Raw genomic sequence first — 19,124 nt, forward strand, 5'->3', positions numbered from 1 at the left:
AGAGTTCAGGAACGCGTCTAATTGCAATCCTAGCACTTCACTTTCAGGAATTTGCAAGTCATTTTTCATCCACGAATGAATTTCGAAAGCAGACGGTCGGGTTACGTTTCTATCAAATTCGCACTGGATATTATTTTCTCGGTCTTCAGAATCCATGTTAACTTACAGTTCAGCTGACTACAGCAGCGAAGAAACAGTCACCGCGAAGAACCGTCGCCGACTTCGAAGCACACGTAAACACCGCCCGACACGCCGGAGCGAGCGCGCGATGTGTTCGGGCCCACGACTCCGAAGAGACTGGTGCCTAAAACCAGCGCCTTAGACCGCTCGGCCACGTTACCGTTGGAGCAGCAGCCGCAAAACGTTTCCTTTGTACTACAAAGATCACTTCGAAATGGAAGTATCTTGGCAATCGCCGTGCCATGTATTTCCACTGCTCTCCCACTGGAAGCGTCTCTTTAGGCCATCCACAGCAAGAAAAAGCCGTGCCCGCCGTATGGTAGCGACGCCACTTGTCTGTAGCTGTCGCAGTTAAGGAGACAGCGTCAAGAGACGTTTTCGTGCCGTGACCAGGTTTCAAACCTGGGCTTTCCGTAACCACTAAAGTATCGAAGCTGCAACTGTCAGGCGGAGCTAGAATGCTCCATATATCAAACATTTTGTGAGCTCAAGGAAGTTACACTTGAAGAAAAAGCGGCAGGTTAACGCGATCACAGCAAAACCCCCGCCAGCTACGGGATTCGAAACCGCGCCTACAGAGAGACTGGTGCCTTAAACCAGCGCCTTAAAGCGCTCGGCCACGCTACATGCGCTGCTTGGTGCGCCAGTGTTCCTAGCATTTGTACAAACAGTGCACGCCACAGCTTCCTGTTCTGCTGGGACTGGCTGCTCATCCATCGCACTTCAAACAACTGCCCTTCTCGACTACAGAGAGCAGTGGACGTCTGCGCTCTGGGAGGCGACATTACGTGTTGGGGATGAAGTGGTAGGGCAAACTGCGGCCTGCGGAACACGAGTGAAAAAATCAAGAGAGTACTGTCATTTCGAGTACTCGTCATTGCAACGGCAGCAAGGCAAAACTTTCAAAATTGCCGTGACCAGGATTCGAACCTGGGTTATTGCGGCCACAACGCAATGTCCTAACCACTAGACGATCACGGCCACGGACGCGCCCGCGAAAGCAGCTGGCTGTAATGCAAGTGGCGATACACAGCAGAGCCTAGGCCAAGGTGTACGCCACAGCAGTGTGAGACACGGTCTCCATCACATGTGTACGAGCAAATGAACGTGCCTGCGCTGTCAGGACACTAACTACAGTGGTTAGCTGCATTCACCTCCGTGGCAATGTCTTGCAGTCCCCCAAGCCTCTTGACTACAGGTATGTGGCTGGATAACAAGTGGATAGACGCTTCATCTCTCTCGCCGTCAGGTGTTGCCGTGAATCATACTTAACGTAGCTTTCTGCACGCGTCAGCGTAGCGTCAGTCGAGCAAAGTCGAGACAAGTCGCACAAGAGGAGCAACAAAAACGCGCAATTCCGGTACCGGGAATCGAACCCGGGGCTCCTGGGTGAGAGCCAGGTATCCCAGCCATTAGACCACACCGGATAACGACGGCAGTGCTCTTTCCAGCGAACGCAGCAGCCACCCACGGTTAACTGACGACAACTGTAAAAAATCCACTCTCTCGCGTTATAGAACGGCGTGCTCCGGACGCATTTCGTGGAGATGGACGCCAGCAATGATAAGAGCAAAAGGTGCCTACAAATCCTGTCGTTGCACCACGCACTGTTCTACGACAATTCACCAAGCAGACGCTCACGCCTTGTTGTGCTGTTTCCTTTGCGGGCAATGAGTGCATCTGCCTTCGACACACGAAACATTACACGTTTGGCAGCTGTGGGATTTGAACCCACGCCTCCGAAGAGAATGGTGCCTGAAACCAGCGCCTTAGACCGCTCGGCCACGCTACCTACACAACACGCGCGTCACAAGAGCTGCGTCCTACCCCACGAGAACACACCGCAACGGCACAAAAATGAGATGTAAAAAGTGGCAACTTTTTTTTTTTTTGTTTAATGCCTTTTTCGGCGAGCTTCTTTAGCTATAAAATAAAACGGTGCTTCTTGCAAACAGAAAGGATTAATTGTTGTACTGTCCATTCAGCTGAAAACCGTAAACTCCTCGGTATGGTTCCTTGAGCGTCGACGTCCTCCGGTAGACGTTGGTGGTCAAGATGATGTGATGGGATCGGAGATACTGGATTGCTTTGAGGAAAGTTTCTTGTGGCTGTTTACCGCTAGCGAAGCATCGAAGGAAAACTAAAATCCTCTTGAAGTTAAAGTGCAGGCCTATAATGACAGCAAAGCAGTCGCTCGGGGCCTACACGCCTTAAAATAAAAAATGAAAGAATAACAGCGCATCAGGCGCTTTCCACCTAAATGCAATAAAGAAAGAATAAAATGTGAAAAAAAAGAATAAAAAATCAAATACTGCCTGAGTTAGTCCTCTCAGTAACAGGGAAGGAACACCCTTCACACGTCCCATGATATTATATTCAAAATGCTTCGCGGCGGCCATTAAAATAAGTAATGAAAAAAGTCACAAAAATTAAAAAATATCGACACATGTCAAAGGAATGAGTAGACTCACGAAATTTCCGAACCGTCCGGCGGATAACGAGAAGGAAAACACAATCCTCTCCCACGTGTTAAAAAGAAAGTAAAAAATCCACTTTTCTTAAAAACCAAACAATCTCCGTGGCAGCGCGGTGCGCAACGCCCCCGTGAATGTACGTCGATGACAGAGGAACCAGACGGTATAAAAAATGAATAAAAACAGAAAAAAAATTCACTAAACGACAACGAAACACAAACACACACGAACACAGGATAAAACTTTGTTAAACTTTTCGTCGTCGTTGCCACGTTGCAGTCCGGCACAAGCGGAAGCATCGTACTTGTTGAATGTTTCACTGTTCCTGTAGCATTCAATTTACATTAACTATGTATCCGGACCCGGAGACAATGCAAAACACAGAAGGAAAGAAAAGTCGCAGCAGTGAAGTGTTAATTACAACAGTTTGTCGTGGGCAAATGCGAGTGCAATTTGCAGAAAATTGGCAAAGATTTTGTGATAGTCTTTCCTGGTTTTAGTGAGGTCATGTTGCGTGGACAAATAAACCAGATAGGCATAGTCGTCCGTAAGTCGCAATTGCAGGAGGGCGAACACAGTGTGAGCCACGATCCATACAGTGGCGGCACGCTTCGTATGCGGATATGGGTTGAAGTCTGGGATCAAAACCGTGTCCGCAGAAAAAGTGGCAGCGCTGGTCCGGTTGATAAGTGCGAGCATCCTGGCGGCAATGTTCCAAATCGACAGTGACCTTAGGCACACGAAACGATGTTCTAAGGTGTCGTCTTGGCGACAGTCTTCACACAAGCTCGATTGAGATAAGTGAATGCGGCGCAGCTTTTCGTTGGTGGGAAGAATTCTGTTAACCACTTGGTACCAAAAGCTGCTGACGTCCGCTGACAGAAGGGAGCGTGAACGTGAGCCCACGCCGTCCTCCACGCAGATCGCGGGTAGCGCGCCTCCATCTTATTACCGACTGGCCGTCCTTTTAGTCCCTGGTAGACACGTTTCACAGTCCGTGTTCGATAGTCGAGTACATCGGCGGCAAGATAACTTTTTTGAATGTAGTATTCTCGAACATAACGCAGCTGAAACGGTATTGCAGTCGGGTCGAGAGGTGCCGCTTCAGATAGAGGCCGATGAATAGCGAACAGAACAGCTGTGGGGCTCGACGGATCCTGTTCAATGGTGACGCTCGTCCGATGAAGGAGCAACGCTGCGGCTTTCATAGCAAAATGAATGAGGCCGAGTCCACCCTGTTCGCGCGGCAAAGTACATGTTTCGTAAGACACCTTGAAAATATGTCCCCTCCACAATAGCCAATAGACTGCCTGTGTTATGGCTCTGCCCAAATTCTTGGGTACCTGAAATAACTGTGCGAGGTACCAGGCTTTGCTGAGCAAGAAAACATTGATTAAAATCACCCGCTGTGTTAATGCAAGGGTGCGAGTAGCGGACAGGCTAGCCATAGCGCGTATGCCATTTAAGACAATACGCCAGTTGTAGGACGCAGTCTGTAACAGATTGGCTTGAAAGCGAACTCCCAAAATTTTGTGTTCCTGCTTCACTGTAAACCATGGGCGGTTGAAGCCCCGTGTCGCCGCATAGATAGGCAGAAAAACCGTCTTACGGGTATTGATGCTCGCACCGGATGCACGTTCATACTGTGTAAGAACAGCGCGTATTGTATTGAAGTCGGTGGCCGAGGACACCAAGAGGCCAAGGTCGTCAGCAAAAGCGCGACAAACGTGCTTCTCTGCTCCAATACGTATTCCTCTACAAACACTGTGCAACTTACGCAACAAAGGATCTAAGGAAATTGCGTAAAGCGCCATTGACAGAGGGCACCCTTGTTTGACTGAGCAGCAGAGCGGAACTGGTTTCGACAAAAATCCATTGATACTAATCCGTGAGGTGGAATTTTTGAAAAGATTAAAAATCATAGTTATATACTTTACACCGAAACCAAATTTCTGTAGCACTCGCCGGAGATATTGGTGGCTAACTGTCAAAAGCCATTGCAAAATCGATGGATAAAATGCCAAAAGGAATCCTATTCGTCGAAGCATAGGCAATGGCATCGCGGTATGTCGACACAGCACCATAGAGAGTGCGTGTCGGCACTGCACAGTATTGAAAGGGACTAATCAGTTTTTTCATGACCAGCTTCAAGCGAGAGGAGACACATTTGGTGAAGAGTTTATAATCACCATTAAGAAGGGTGATTGGTCTAAGATTGCACAGTTTCCTGGTGACTGGAACCTTTGGAGCCAAGACCACAATACCTTCCAGGAAGGACGCAGGGACATCCACACCATTTAAAATTTCATTAAAAACATCAGTCAGGGCCGAGCCAAACAAGTGCCAAAAATGCATATAAAATTCTGGTGGCAACCCATCAGCGCCCGGTGATTTATTCTGGGAACATAGTTTTAAGACATCACTCACTTCCTCCACGGTAAAGTTATCTGTGAGGCGACGGCGATCCGCTACGGATAAGACGTATGGAACGTAGTGAAGCTCAGAAATAGCGGCAGCATCCGTGTATTTCTCACTGAAAAGTTCGATGAAGTGACGGTGGGCCTCGGCAAGAATCGCCGCCTGGCTATGAAGCCGCGCACCGTCAGCTGATTCCAGCTCTGAGACGTAACGTCGCTTTGCGCGCCGGCGTTCGCGCAGCTGATGAAACACGGAAGGCGCTTCATCAGCAAGCGCCCCGGGGGCTCGGCTCCGTACGACAGATCCGCGCAACGATTCCCTTTTCAAATCCAGAAGACGGTGTTTTAGGCGCCGAATTGTCGCCATCCGAAGAGCGGGATTATGTGTGTGCAGGTGGATGGCATCATTTAAACAGCTCTCGTAAAATTGCAATGTAGAACGCTCCCAGTGAGCAACATCCTGACTGAACTCCAGGATGGCCTTGCGTAATGCCGGCTTAACAGATTCTACCCACCATGACAAAGTGGAGGCATAGAGACCGCGATATTTCAGCACCCTCTGCCACACACGCACGATAACCGGCGCAAAATGTGGGTGTTGGAGATGTCGCACATTAAACTTCCATAATCGACTGGCGCGGGGTTTAATCGCCAACAGAGAATGAAAGCGGCAGACATACGCACAATGATCGGAAAAAATCACGGGGTGAACAGAGGATTCCGTAAGACAGTGCTGTTTATCACGAGAAACATAAATTCTATCAAGCCGACTCCTACCCGTGGGGTAAAAGAAAGTAAATCCCACGGCCCGCGGGTGTAAATAACACCACGAGTCAATTAAATTCATCTCAGTAACGAGCGTCTGTAATTCTAGGCACTTATACGGCCGCGGCTCCTGATCTCTATCGTCCAGCACGCAGTTAAAATCGCCGCCCATGACTACAGGCAGGTGGGGGCCCCGTAAAAGGTGACAAATGTCACTACTATAAAACACACGGCGACGTGGCTGCCCGTCGGCACCAGAAGGGGCGTACACGTTAACATATCGTACGTTGTTGATCGTGCAAGCTACACCACGACCGTTAGGAATCGTAGCGACATTACTATAGTCATGACCAACACGAATTAAAATGGCAGTACCACAATTACACTCGATATCAAAGTGCAAAAGTACTTGATAGCCCGGAATGGAATGAAGTAGATCTATCACAACCTCCTGCAAAAACACTATGTCAGCAGCAATGTAATTTATAAAACCCACAAAACTTGCAAACTTCACAGGCGACTCCAATTTATTATGATTAATAGTAGCCACAACTGATGGAGGGTGTGCTACCATAGACAACAGGGAAAAACAAAGAAAACAAATTAAACGGCAGGAGTGGACCCACCCTCCTCCTCCATATCGTCTGCCCAGTCACAACGTTCAGATGGTGCAGCTGAAGTAGGCGGTTCTTGTGTGGGAGGTGCAGACGCGGAATCCTGCGAAGGGGGACGCGTGCGACGCTGGGGGGTGTCTTCCGCCTTACGCTTAACCGAAAGTTGTGCCGGGTTCGTTGCCTGAGACGTCGTAGTGTCCATTGCTAGATTTACATCAGAGTGGTGCAACATTTCCTTTAACTGCTGTACAACCTGTTCCCGCCTGTCTGCCGACACACTTGTCGTAGGCGCTGGCTGACTGCTCGCCACAGGACGCTGTGGACGACGCCCCCCCGCAACCGACGGCCGAGATTCGACTACGGGGCGGGGCAAGGGCTTGTGCGCCGGCTTTTGCACAGATTTTGGCTTTTGTTTCGACTTCGGACGGGGAACCTGCTGCCACTCCGGAGAAGGGCTGCGTTCTCCGCGAGAAAAGGTTCGTTTTTCTAAAATCCGCGAACTACTGGCACTGCGAAAGCGGTCAGTATGGCCACGCCTCTCCGAAACACTTTCACGCCTAGGCTTTGGTTCCTGTGAGGCAGGAGCTCCGTCCGGAACACCCTGAAGCACGGAATTAGACGGTGACGATTCCACAACAGCAACATGGGGGGTAACCACCGGAACGGGTTCTGACCCGGTCCGCTCCGGAACTACAGGCCCAGCCGGAGGCGGAATCGGTACAGTAGCGGCGGGAACTGACTGAGAAGGTACGGACAAGGTTTGAACAGGATCAGAACCGGTTGCAGTGGCATCGACATCCATCGCGACCGCAGCAACTAACGGCGTTTCCGTTTCCGCGGAACGTGCCGGTGAACGGGGAACACCTAACAACACGGCCGCGTACGACGCGTCGACATCTTGCCCACGGGGCGGCAGCTGCACAGGGCGCCTACGCCTAGGGCAATTTTGCCGAAAATGGTCTGTGGCATTACAATAGGAGCACGTTTGCGGCTGACCACTATACGAAATAAAAGCCCGGTGGCCGGCCATAACCAAAAACGAAGGAACGTGCTTCCTCACAATCATTTTGACACTACGGATACCGTTCTCAACTTGATAGATATAAGCCGAAGACCACTTTTCTTTCGTAATCGACAAAACTGTGCCATAAGGCATAAGGCTACGAGCTATTGTCTCATTCCTAGTCTCAAACGGCAGATTGAATACCCGAACATTTCGAATACCAAATCCAGCATTCGACAGAGTCACATTGCTAATTGTCCCATCAGAGTGTTTGAATTTACGTACGCCACCATTTTCACTGACAAGAGCATCACACAATTCCGGACATTTCAATTTTACGAACAAAGAGTTCAGGAACGCGTCTAATTGCAATCCTAGCACTTCACTTTCAGGAATTTGCAAGTCATTTTTCATCCACGAATGAATTTCGAAAGCAGACGGTCGGGTTACGTTTCTATCAAATTCGCACTGGATATTATTTTCTCGGTCTTCAGAATCCATGTTAACTTACAGTTCAGCTGACTACAGCAGCGAAGAAACAGTCACCGCGAAGAACCGTCGCCGACTGCGAAGCACACGTAAACACCGCCCGACACGCCGGAGCGAGCGCGCGATGTGTTCGGGCCCACGACTCCGAAGAGACTGGTGCCTAAAACCAGCGCCTTAGACCGCTCGGCCACGTTACCGTTGGAGCAGCAGCCGCAAAACGTTTCCTTTGTACTACAAAGATCACTTCGAAATGGAAGTATCTTGGCAATCGCCGTGCCATGTATTTCCACTGCTCTCCCACTGGAAGCGTCTCTTTAGGCCATCCACAGCAAGAAAAAGCCGTGCCCGCCGTATGGTAGCGACGCCACTTGTCTGTAGCTGTCGCAGTTAAGGAGACAGCGTCAAGAGACGTTTTCGTGCCGTGACCAGGTTTCGAACCTGGGATTTCCGTAACCACTAAAGTATCGAAGCTGCAACTGTCAGGCGGAGCTAGAATGCTCCATATATCAAACATTTTGTGAGCTCAAGGAAGTTACACTTGAAGAAAAAGCGGCAGGTTAACGCGATCACAGCAAAACCCCCGCCAGCTACGGGATTCGAAACCGCGCCTACAGAGAGACTGGTGCCTTAAACCAGCGCCTTAAAGCGCTCGGCCACGCTACATGCGCTGCATGGTGCGCCAGTGTTCCTAGCATTTGTACAAACAGTGCACGCCACAGCTTCCTGTTCTGCTGGGACTGGCTGCTCATCCATCGCACTTCAAACAACTGCCCTTCTCGACTACAGAGAGCAGCGGACGTCTGCGCTCTGGGAGGCGACATTACGTGTTGGGGATGAAGTGGTAGGGCAAACTGCGGCCTGCGGAACACGAGTGAAAAAATCAAGAGAGTACTGTCATTTCGAGTACTCGTCATTGCAACGGCAGCAAGGCAAAACTTTCAAAATTGCCGTGACCAGGATTCGAACCTGGGTTATTGCGGCCACAACGCAATGTCCTAACCACTAGACGATCACGGCCACGGACGCGCCCGCGAAAGCAGCTGGCTGTAATGCAAGTGGCGATACACAGCAGAGCCTAGGCCAAGGTGTACGCCACAGCAGTGTGAGACACGGTCTCCATCACATGTGTACGAGCAAATGAACGTGCCTGCGCTGTCAGGACACTAACTACAGTGGTTAGCTGCATTCACCTCCGTGGCAATGTCTTGCAGTCCCCCAAGCCTCTTGACTACAGGTATGTGGCTGGATAACAAGTGGATAGACGCTTCATCTCTCTCGCCGTCAGGTGTTGCCGTGAATCATACTTAACGTAGCTTTCTGCACGCGTCAGCGTAGCGTCAGTCGAGCAAAGTCGAGACAAGTCGCACAAGAGGAGCAACAAAAACGCGCAATTCCGGTACCGGGAATCGAACCCGGGCCTCCTGGGTGAGAGCCAGGTATCCTAGCCACTAGACCACACCGGATAACGACGGCAGTGCTCTTTCCAGCGAACGCAGCAGCCACCCACGGTTAACTGACGACAACTGTAAAAAATCCACTCTCTCGCGTTATAGAACGGCGTGCTCCGGACGCATTTCGTGGAGACGGACGCCAGCAATGATAAGAGCAAAAGGTGTCTACAAATCCTGTCGTTGCACCACGCACTGTTCTACGACAATTCACCAAGCAGACGCTCACGCCTTGTTGTGCTGTTTCCTTTGCGGGCAATGAGTGCATCTGCCTTCGACACACGAAACATTACACGTTTGGCAGCTGTGGGATTTGAACCCACGCCTCCGAAGAGAATGGTGCCTGAAACCAGCGCCTTAGACCGCTCGGCCACGCTACCTACACAACACGCGCGTCACAAGAGCTGCGTCCTACCCCACGAGAACACACCGCAACGGCACAAAAATGAGATGTAAAAAGTGGCACCTTTTTTTTTTGTTTTTGTTTAATGCCTTTTTCGGCGAGCTTCTTTAGCTATAAAATAAAACGGTGCTTCTTGCAAACAGAAAGGATTAATTGTTGTACTGTCCATTCAGCTGAAAACCGTTCAAGGGAGTCCTGTGCTGGAATTGCCGGTGCAGGTCAATACAGTTACTAGTACAAATACACAAATAAATAGCACCAATGTGAATACTGACTCGAGACAACCAAAAGCTGTGAGAACAGCGGTTGATCCGGTCAGAATATATCCCAATCTCGAGCATTCCCTACAATTATCCCGTCTGGAGGAGCCGGCTGTCCTAACCACCGCACTGCGACATCTAGTGCGGGTAGGACATAGATACGGGCGCAAGGTCACCTTCTCGGCCATGGAGGCTGTAGACAGGGTACAACTAAAGACAATGAATCTCCCCACTGACTTCGGTGCCCTGCGTGACCTAGTAAGAAAGGTGTTTGAGAGAAGAAATGAAACCTTTAATTTAGAGGAAATATATAATCAGTCTGTCCTATCCAATGGGAGAATAGCTTACAACTGGACAAAAACCTTCCCAGAATCATATGTGCACACATATTTCCCATAGTTACAGAAATAAAGATAGGACAGCTAAACGCACACAATAGTAGACTGGTCATGCAGGAACTTCGGAGAGTGGTGGAGGAGAAGAGTCTTGATGTGCTCTGTTTGCAGGAGCCATACTCTCTTGCGGGGAACATAGCCTACGCTGCCATGAGCTGGCAAGTAGTAAGTTTTGGAGACGATCCGAAAGCCACCATCATAATAATCAACAAGGCACTGCGGGCAACAGTGCTCTCACACCTCTCGGACGACCACTGCAATGTTATTGAACTGCAGTCACCAAATGGCGTCATATATTTAATAAATATGTACTTTCAGTACGGTACAGATATTGACCTGTACCTTGACCAACTTACGCAGGTGGCAACGGTGCTGAGGGGCAGAAAGGCAGTTGTGGTGGCGGACGTGAACGCCAAATCCCCCCTATGGCACAGTGGCACTCGAGATGAAAGGGGAAGCAAGCTGGAAGAGACTATTATGTCTCTACAACTCCTCATTGCCAACAGACCTGGAAACCCCCCCACCTACACAGGAGGGGGAGGGAATGGAACCAATATTGACATCACAATGATGACAGCCAATATCGCTGCCAATATACAAAACTGGACTGTTACTGACGGAGACACTACCAGCGATCACAACCTGATCACATTCACAATCACAGATCAGGAGCGCCACTGGGACATAGGGTGGGAGGTACAACTAAATTATAACAAGACCAATTGGGAGCGTCTCGCAGGAGAGTTTGACCCTCCGACATGGCCGGAAGATGACGATGACGTCAACAAACACGCCGAAGATCTGGTGGGCGCTCTTACCAGGGCGGTAAAGGCTGCTGTACCAACCAGGAGGAGAGCCGTTGCGGCTTCTCCATCACCATGGTCTGCGGAACTAGGGCAGATGCGTCAGTCTGTCAGGAGGGCGAGGAGGTATTACCAGCGAAGTGTCGTCTGGGAAGAAAAACAAAGATGGCTGCAAACATACAGGGAAGCCAAAGAGCAGTTTCAGAAAGAACTGCGAACAGTCAGGCTGGAAAGCTGGAAAAAATATGTGCACAGCCAATTGGCTATTGATCCCTGGGGCACTCCTTACAAAATAGTAAGGGAAAAAATCAGGTCGCCAATGGTGCTCTCCACAATCAGGGATGGAAATCGGATGACTGGGTCTTGGCAGGAAACTGCTGAGGTCCTTCTCCACCAACTCCTCCCTGATGATGAAGAGGAAGAGGACACAGAAGAACAACGCCTAATTAGGCAGGCTCTGCAAGTAGACTATGAGAATAACATCATGGTGTACCCTTTCTCTGAAGAAGAAGTTGCAGCCCACATTAAATCGCTAAAGAAAGGAAAGGCCCCAGGACCAGACGGCATCATCGCGGAGGTGGTGCAGTACCTCGCTCCTCAACTAGTGACACCTTTAGCAAGAATTTACAATGAGGCCCTGCGCCTCAGAACATTCCCTAAAATCTGGAAGCAGGCCAACGTTGTAATCATCAAAAAGGGGCAAGACAAAGACCCTAAAGAAGCTAAATCTTACAGACCCATCTGTCTGTTGGACCTGTTGGGCAAACTGCTGGAGAAGTTACTAGCTGACAGACTGACAGCACACCGAGTGCTGTGCGGGATGAGTGACAGGCAATTCGGTTTTCGGCAGGGGCGATCTGCGTGTGACGCAATTGCCCTCGCATCCGAGGTCTGTGGGTCGTCTCCGCACAAGTACATAGTTGGCATCATGGTGGATATCAGTGGCGCCTTTGACAACCTGTGGTGGCCTTCGCTCTTCTCCTGCCTGCGGGAGAAGGAGTGTCCAGGGCCGCTATACGGCTGTCTCAGGAGCTATTGTATGGAAAGAGAGGTCTGGCTATCGTCCCCTAGCGAGCGAATAGGCAAGAAGATCACGAAGGGGTGTCCACAGGGCTCTGTCCTGGGGCCACTCTTTTGGGACATAAATATGGAGCCTCTTCTGGAGAGCTTGGAAAACAGTGTGGACGTGCTAGAGGCGATAGCTTACGCTGACGACCTCCTTCTGCTGGTTGGCGGCCGAAGTCGCGAGGACCTCGAACCCAAAATCAATAGGACATTATCAATTCTCACGCAGTGGTGCCAGAACACGAAAATGACCATTGCGCCTAACAAGTCTACATACCTATTACTGAAAGGCCAATTGGCCAGAAATCCAACAGTAAGAATCGAGGGCTCACCAGTGATTCGGCGTCGTGAGGCCCGGTATTTAGGGGTTATAATCGATGAAAGGTGGAATTTCGCCAAACATATAGAAACAGCAACACAAAAATCACTCGAAGCTCTAAACAACTTAATCACAATAGGACACAGTAGATTCCATCTCCCACCTGAACTCATTAAGTTATATCACAATACCATTCTTGTCTCTATCATGGGTTACGGCTCCGGAGTGTGGGCACACAGGCTCACGAGGGTTGTGCCCGCTATGTCTGTGAGGAGGGTGCAACGCAACATGCTTTTGCGCTCCATCGGAGCGTACAGAACATCTCCGGGAGGGGCACTACTAGTACTTATGGGGGTGTGTCCCCTGGATATCAAAATCCGGGAACAGGCAGCCTGGTACTGGGTTAAAAGAGGAGATGTAGATAAGACTGAAAGTATCTTGGGAGTGCGGGTGGGGGACAAGTTTGCCATTAAGAGGAGAGGAGAAGAGTTATGGCAAGAACTCTGGGATGCTGACACAACAGGCCGAAGGACTTACCAGCTGCTCCCAAATATTAAAGAACGTTTCCAACTATCGCATTTCCAGCCAAGTAAGGGACTGTTGCACTTCCTCACAGGACATGGACCGTATCCGGCATATCTATGCCGATTCGGGAAAAGGGCTACCCCCTCGTGTGACTGCGGAGCTGAATGGGGTACTCCGGACCACGTGATCTATGAGTGCCCCATCTTCGATGATGTAGCCAGTGACCTAAGAAGCCAGTTGCCTCACAACAATACGTATCAATTAATCAGAGATCCCACCACATTCAACATAGTAAACCGCCTTGCCAGCGAGGTATCAGCAAAGGTCCTGCGGGAATATTTAAGGGAAAACACTTGAACAACCGGACATGACATAACTGAAGGCGACCCATCCCATTCCGCCGGGGCGTGGACTGGCCAATCGCCGTGACGGTAGGAATCCGCCACGCTCCGGAACAGGGGGAGGGAGCGCCAACACCCGGATTCGACAGTTGCGCACCGATCATGACTTAGCAATAGTTAGACCTTAAGTAGATAGTAGATAGAAAATCTTAACAGAACTTGCAGCGATCTTCAAAAGGCCAGCCCAGTGCCAGGGGCATACTCACTGGGATTAGCTCAGTGGGCACGGCCACACAGTAGGTTTATACAAACATCTGGCACGCCTGTAACGCTGCAGGAGGTAGTCCCTAGATTAGTTAGCAAGAGTAAAAGTAGATCTTACCCAACAAAGAAACTAACTCTTATTTCCTGTAGCAAGTAAGTTTACTAACACTAGAATAGAAGTATAAATGCTGCTAATATTCAATAAAAATGTAATGTAGAGAATTAAGACCCACTAATGTATTAGGTGGTGGGTTAATATGTAAGAAATAATTTAATGGAATAAAGAATTTTTTTTTTTTTTTTTTTTTTTTTTAAAAAAAAAAAAAAAAAAAACTCCTCGGTATGGTTCCTTGAGCGTCGACGTCCTCCGGTAGACGTTGGTGGTCAAGATGATGTGATGGGATCGGAGATACTGGATTGCTTTGAGGAAAGTTTCTTGTGGCTGTTTACCGCTAGCGAAGCATCGAAGGAAAACTAAAATCCTCTTGAAGTTAAAGTGCAGGCCTATAATGACAGCAAAGCAGTCGCTCGGGGCCTACACGCCTTAAAATAAAAAATGAAAGAATAACAGCGCATCAGGCGCTTTCCACCTAAATGCAATAAAGAAAGAATAAAATGTGAAAACAAAGAATAAAGAATCAAATACTGCCTGAGTTAGTCCTCTCAGTAACAGGGAAGGAACACCCTTCACACGTCCCATGATATTATATTCAAAATGCTTCGCGGCGGCCATTAAAATAAGTAATGAAAAAAGTCACAAAAATTAAAAAATATCGACACATGTCAAAGGAATGAGTAGACTCACGAAATTTCCGAACCGTCCGGCGGATAACGAGAAGGAAAACACAATCCTCTCCCACGTGTTAAAAAGAAAGTAAAAAATCCACTTTTCTTAAAAACCAAACAATCTCCGTGGCAGCGCGGTGCGCAACGCCCCCGTGAATGTACGTCGATGACAGAGGAACCAGACGGTATAAAAAATGAATAAAAACAGAAAAAAAATTCACTAAACGACAACGAAACACAAACACACACGAACACAGGATAAAACTTTGTTAAACTTTTCGTCGTCGTTGCCACGTTGCAGTCCGGCACAAGCGGAAGCATCGTACTTGTTGAATGTTTCACTGTTCCTGTAGCATTCAATTTACATTAACTATGTATCCGGACCCGGAGACAATGCAAAACACAGAAGGAAAGAAAAGTCGCAGCAGTGAAGTGTTAATTACAACAGTTTGTCGTGGGCAAATGCGAGTGCAATTTGCAGAAAATTGGCAAAGATTTTGTGATAGTCTTTCCTGGTTTTAGTGAGGTCATGTTGCGTGGACAAATAAACCAGATAGGCATAGTCGTCCGTAAGTCGCAATTGCAGGAGGGCGAACACAGTGTGAGCCACGATCCATACAGTGGCCGCACGCTTCGTATGCGGATATGGGTTGAAGTCTGGGATCAAAGCCGTGTCCGCAGAAAAAGTGGCAGCGCTAGTCCGGTTGATAAGTGCGAGCATCCTGGCGGCAATGTTCCAAATCGACAGTGACCTTAGGCACACGAAACGATGTTCTAAGGTGTCGTCTTGGCGACAGTCTTCACACAAGCTCGATGGAGATAAGTGAATGCGGCGCAGCTTTTCGTTGGTGGGAAGAATTCTGTTAACCACTTGGTACCAAAAGCTGCTGACGTCCGCTGACAGGAAGGGAGCGTGAACGTGAGCCCACGCCGTCCTCCACGCAGATCGCGGGTAGCGCGCCTCCATCTTATTACCGACTGGCCGTCCTTTTAGTCCCTGGTAGACACGTTTCACAGTCCGTGTTCGATAGTCGAGTACATCGGCGGCAAGATAACTTTTTTGAATGTAGTATTCTCGAACATAACGCAGCTGAAACGGTATTGCAGTCGGGTCGAGAGGTGCCGCTTCAGATAGAGGCCGATGAATAGCGAACAGAACAGCTGTGGGGCTCGACGGATCCTGTTCAATGGTGACGCTCGTCCGATGAAGGAGCAACGCTGCGGCTTTCATAGCAAAATGAATGAGGCCGAGTCCACCCTGTTCGCGCGGCAAAGTACATGTTTCGTAAGACACCTTGAAAATATGTCCCCGCCACAATAGCCAATAGACTGCCTGTGTTATGGCTCTGCCCAAATTCTTGGGTACCTGAAATAACTGTGCGAGGTACCAGGCTTTGCTGAGCAAGAAAACATTGATTAAAATCACCCGCTGTGTTAATGCAAGGGTGCGAGTAGCGGACAGGCTAGCCATAGCGCGTATGCCATTTAAGACAATACGCCAGTTGTAGGACGCAGTCTGTAACAGATTGGCTTGAAAGCGAACTCCCAAAATTTTGTGTTCCTGCTTCACTGTAAACCATGGGCGGTTGAAGCCCCGTGTCGCCGCATAGATAGGCAGAAAAACCGTCTTACGGGTATTGATGCTCGCACCGGATGCACGTTCATACTGTGTAAGAACAGCGCGTATTGTATTGAAGTCGGTGGCCGAGGACACCAAGAGGCCAAGGTCGTCAGCAAAAGCGCGACAAACGTGCTTCTCTGCTCCAATACGTATTCCTCTACAAACACTGTGCAACTTACGCAACAAAGGATCTAAGGAAATTGCGTAAAGCGCCATTGACAGAGGGCACCCTTGTTTGACTGAGCAGCAGAGCGGAACTGGTTTCGACAAAAATCCATTGATACTAATCCGTGAGGTGGAATTTTTGAAAAGATTAAAAATCATAGTTATATACTTTACACCGAAACCAAATTTCTGTAGCACTCGCCGGAGATATTGGTGGCTAACTGTCAAAAGCCATTGCAAAATCGATGGATAAAATGCCAAAAGGAATCCTATTCGTCGAAGCATAGGCAATGGCATCGCGGTATGTCGACACAGCACCATAGAGAGTGCGTGTCGGCACTGCACAGTATTGAAAGGGACTAATCAGTTTTTTCATGACCAGCTTCAAGCGAGAGGAGACACATTTGGTGAAGAGTTTATAATCACCATTAAGAAGGGTGATTGGTCTAAGATTGCACAGTTTCCTGGTGACTGGAACCTTTGGAGCCAAGACCACAATACCTTCCAGGAAGGACGCAGGGACATCCACACCATTTAAAATTTCATTAAAAGCATCAGTCAGGGCCGAGCCAAACAAGTGCCAAAAATGCATATAAAATTCTGGTGGCAACCCATCAGCGCCCGGTGTTTTATTCTGGGAACATAGTTTTAAGACATCACTCACTTCCTCCACGGTAAAGTTATCTGTGAGGCGACGGCGATCCGCTACGGATAAGACGTATGGAACGTCGTGGAGAAGCTCAGAAATAGCGGCAGCATCCGTGTATTTCTCACTGAAAAGTTCGATGAAGTGACGGTGGGCCTCGGCAAGAATCGCCGCCTGGCTATGAAGCCGCGCACCGTCAGCTGATTCCAGCTCTGTGACGTAACGTCGCTTTGCGCGCCGGCGTTCGCGCAGCTGATGAAACACGGAAGGCGCTTCATCAGCAAGCGCCCCGGGGGCTCGGCTCCGTACGACAGATCCGCGCAACGATTCCCTTTTCAAATCCAGAAGACGGTGTTTTAGGCGCCGAATTGTCGCCATCCGAAGAGCGGGATTATGTGTGTGCAGGTGGATGGCATCATTTAAACAGCTCTCGTAAAATTGCAATGTAGAACGCTCCCAGTGAGCAACATCCTGACTGAACTCCAGGATGGCCTTGCGTAACGCCGGCTTAACAGATTCTACCCACCATGACAAAGTGGAGGCATAGAGACCGCGATATTTCAGCACCCTCTGCCACACACGCACGATAACCGGCGCAAAATGTGGGTGTTGGAGATGTCGCACATTAAACTTCCATAATCGACTGGCGCGGGGTTTAATCGCCAACAGAGAATGAAAGCGGCAGACATACGCACAATGATCGGAAAAAATCACGGGGTGAACAGAGGATTCCGTAAGACAGTGCTGTTTATCACGAGAAACATAAATTCTATCAAGCCGACTCCTACCCGTGGGGTAAAAGAAAGTAAATCCCACGGCCCGCGGGTGTAAATAACACCACGAGTCAATTAAATTCATCTCAGTAACGAGCGTCTGTAATTCTAGGCACTTATACGGCCGCGGCTCCTGATCTCTATCGTCCAGCACGCAGTTAAAATCGCCGCCCATGACTACAGGCAGGTGGGGGCCCCGTAAAAGGTGACAAATGTCACTACTATAAAACACACGGCGACGTGGCTGCCCGTCGGCACCAGAAGGGGCGTACACGTTAACATATCGTACGTTGTTGATCGTGCAAGCTACACCACGACCGTTAGGAATCGTAGCGACATTACTATAGTCATGACCAACACGAATTAAAATGGCAGTACCACAATTACACTCGATATCAAAGCTCAAAAGTACTTGATAGCCCGGAATGGAGTGAAGTAGATCTATTACAACCTCCTGCAAAAACACTATGTCAGCAGCAATGTAATTTATAAAACCCACAAAACTTGCAAACTTCACAGGCGACTCCAATTTATTATGATTAATAGTAGCCACAACTGATGGAGGGTGTGCTACCATAGACAACAGGGAAAAACAAAGAAAACAAATTAAACGGCAGGAGTGGACCCACCCTCCTCCTCCATATCGTCTGCCCAGTCACAACGTTCAGATGGTGCAGCTGAAGTAGGCGGTTCTTGTGTGGGAGGTGCAGACGCGGAATCCTGCGAAGGGGGACGCGTGCGACGCTGGGGGGTGTCTTCCGCCTTACGCTTAACCGAAAGTTGTGCCGGGTTCGTTGCCTGAGACGTCGTAGTGTCCATTGCTAGATTTACATCAGAGTGGTGCAACATTTCCTTTAACTGCTGTACAACCTGTTCCCGCCTGTCTGCCGACACACTTGTCGTAGGCGCTGGCTGACTGCTCGCCACAGGACGCTGTGGACGACGCCCCCCCGCAACCGACGGCCGAGATTCGACTACGGGGCGGGGCAAGGGCTTGTGCGCCGGCTTTTGCACAGATTTTGGCTTTTGTTTCGACTTCGGACGGGGAACCTGCTGCCACTCCGGAGAAGGGCTGCGTTCTCCGCGAGAAAAGGTTCGTTTTTCTAAAATCCGCGAACTACTGGCACTGCGGAAGCGGTCAGTATGGCCACGCCTCTCCGAAACACTTTCACGCCTAGGCTTTGGTTCCTGTGAGGCAGGAGCTCCGTCCGGAACACCCTGAAGCACGGAATTAGACGGTGACGATTCCACAACAGCAACATGGGGGGTAACCACCGCAACGGGTTCTGACCCGGTCCGCTCCGGAACTACAGGCCTAGCCGGAGGCGGAATCGGTACAGTAGCGGCGGGAACTGACTGAGAAGGTAC

At 49.4% G+C, this 19,124-nt stretch overlaps 4 non-coding genes across 4 annotated transcripts; all 4 read right to left on the minus strand.

Annotated features, from left to right (window-relative positions):
• Positions 1-1,089: 1,089 nt before the first annotated feature.
• Trnah-gug (transfer RNA histidin (anticodon GUG)) lies at positions 1,090-1,161 on the minus strand. Its single transcript has one exon. It is a non-coding gene; the product is annotated as a tRNA-His (tRNA).
• A 374-nt stretch (positions 1,162-1,535) lies between these two features.
• Trnae-cuc (transfer RNA glutamic acid (anticodon CUC)) lies at positions 1,536-1,607 on the minus strand. The gene has a single exon. It is a non-coding gene; the product is annotated as a tRNA-Glu (tRNA).
• Positions 1,608-8,887: 7,280 nt separating this feature from the next.
• Positions 8,888-8,959, minus strand: Trnah-gug (transfer RNA histidin (anticodon GUG)). Its single transcript has one exon. It is a non-coding gene; the product is annotated as a tRNA-His (tRNA).
• Positions 8,960-9,333: 374 nt separating this feature from the next.
• On the minus strand, positions 9,334-9,405 carry Trnae-cuc (transfer RNA glutamic acid (anticodon CUC)). Its single transcript has one exon. It is a non-coding gene; the product is annotated as a tRNA-Glu (tRNA).
• Positions 9,406-19,124: the final 9,719 nt, after the last annotated feature.

Source organism: Schistocerca serialis, chromosome 1 (assembly GCF_023864345.2).
Source record: "Schistocerca serialis cubense isolate TAMUIC-IGC-003099 chromosome 1, iqSchSeri2.2, whole genome shotgun sequence".
In the NCBI taxonomy this organism is placed as follows: Eukaryota; Metazoa; Arthropoda; class Insecta; order Orthoptera; family Acrididae; genus Schistocerca; species Schistocerca serialis.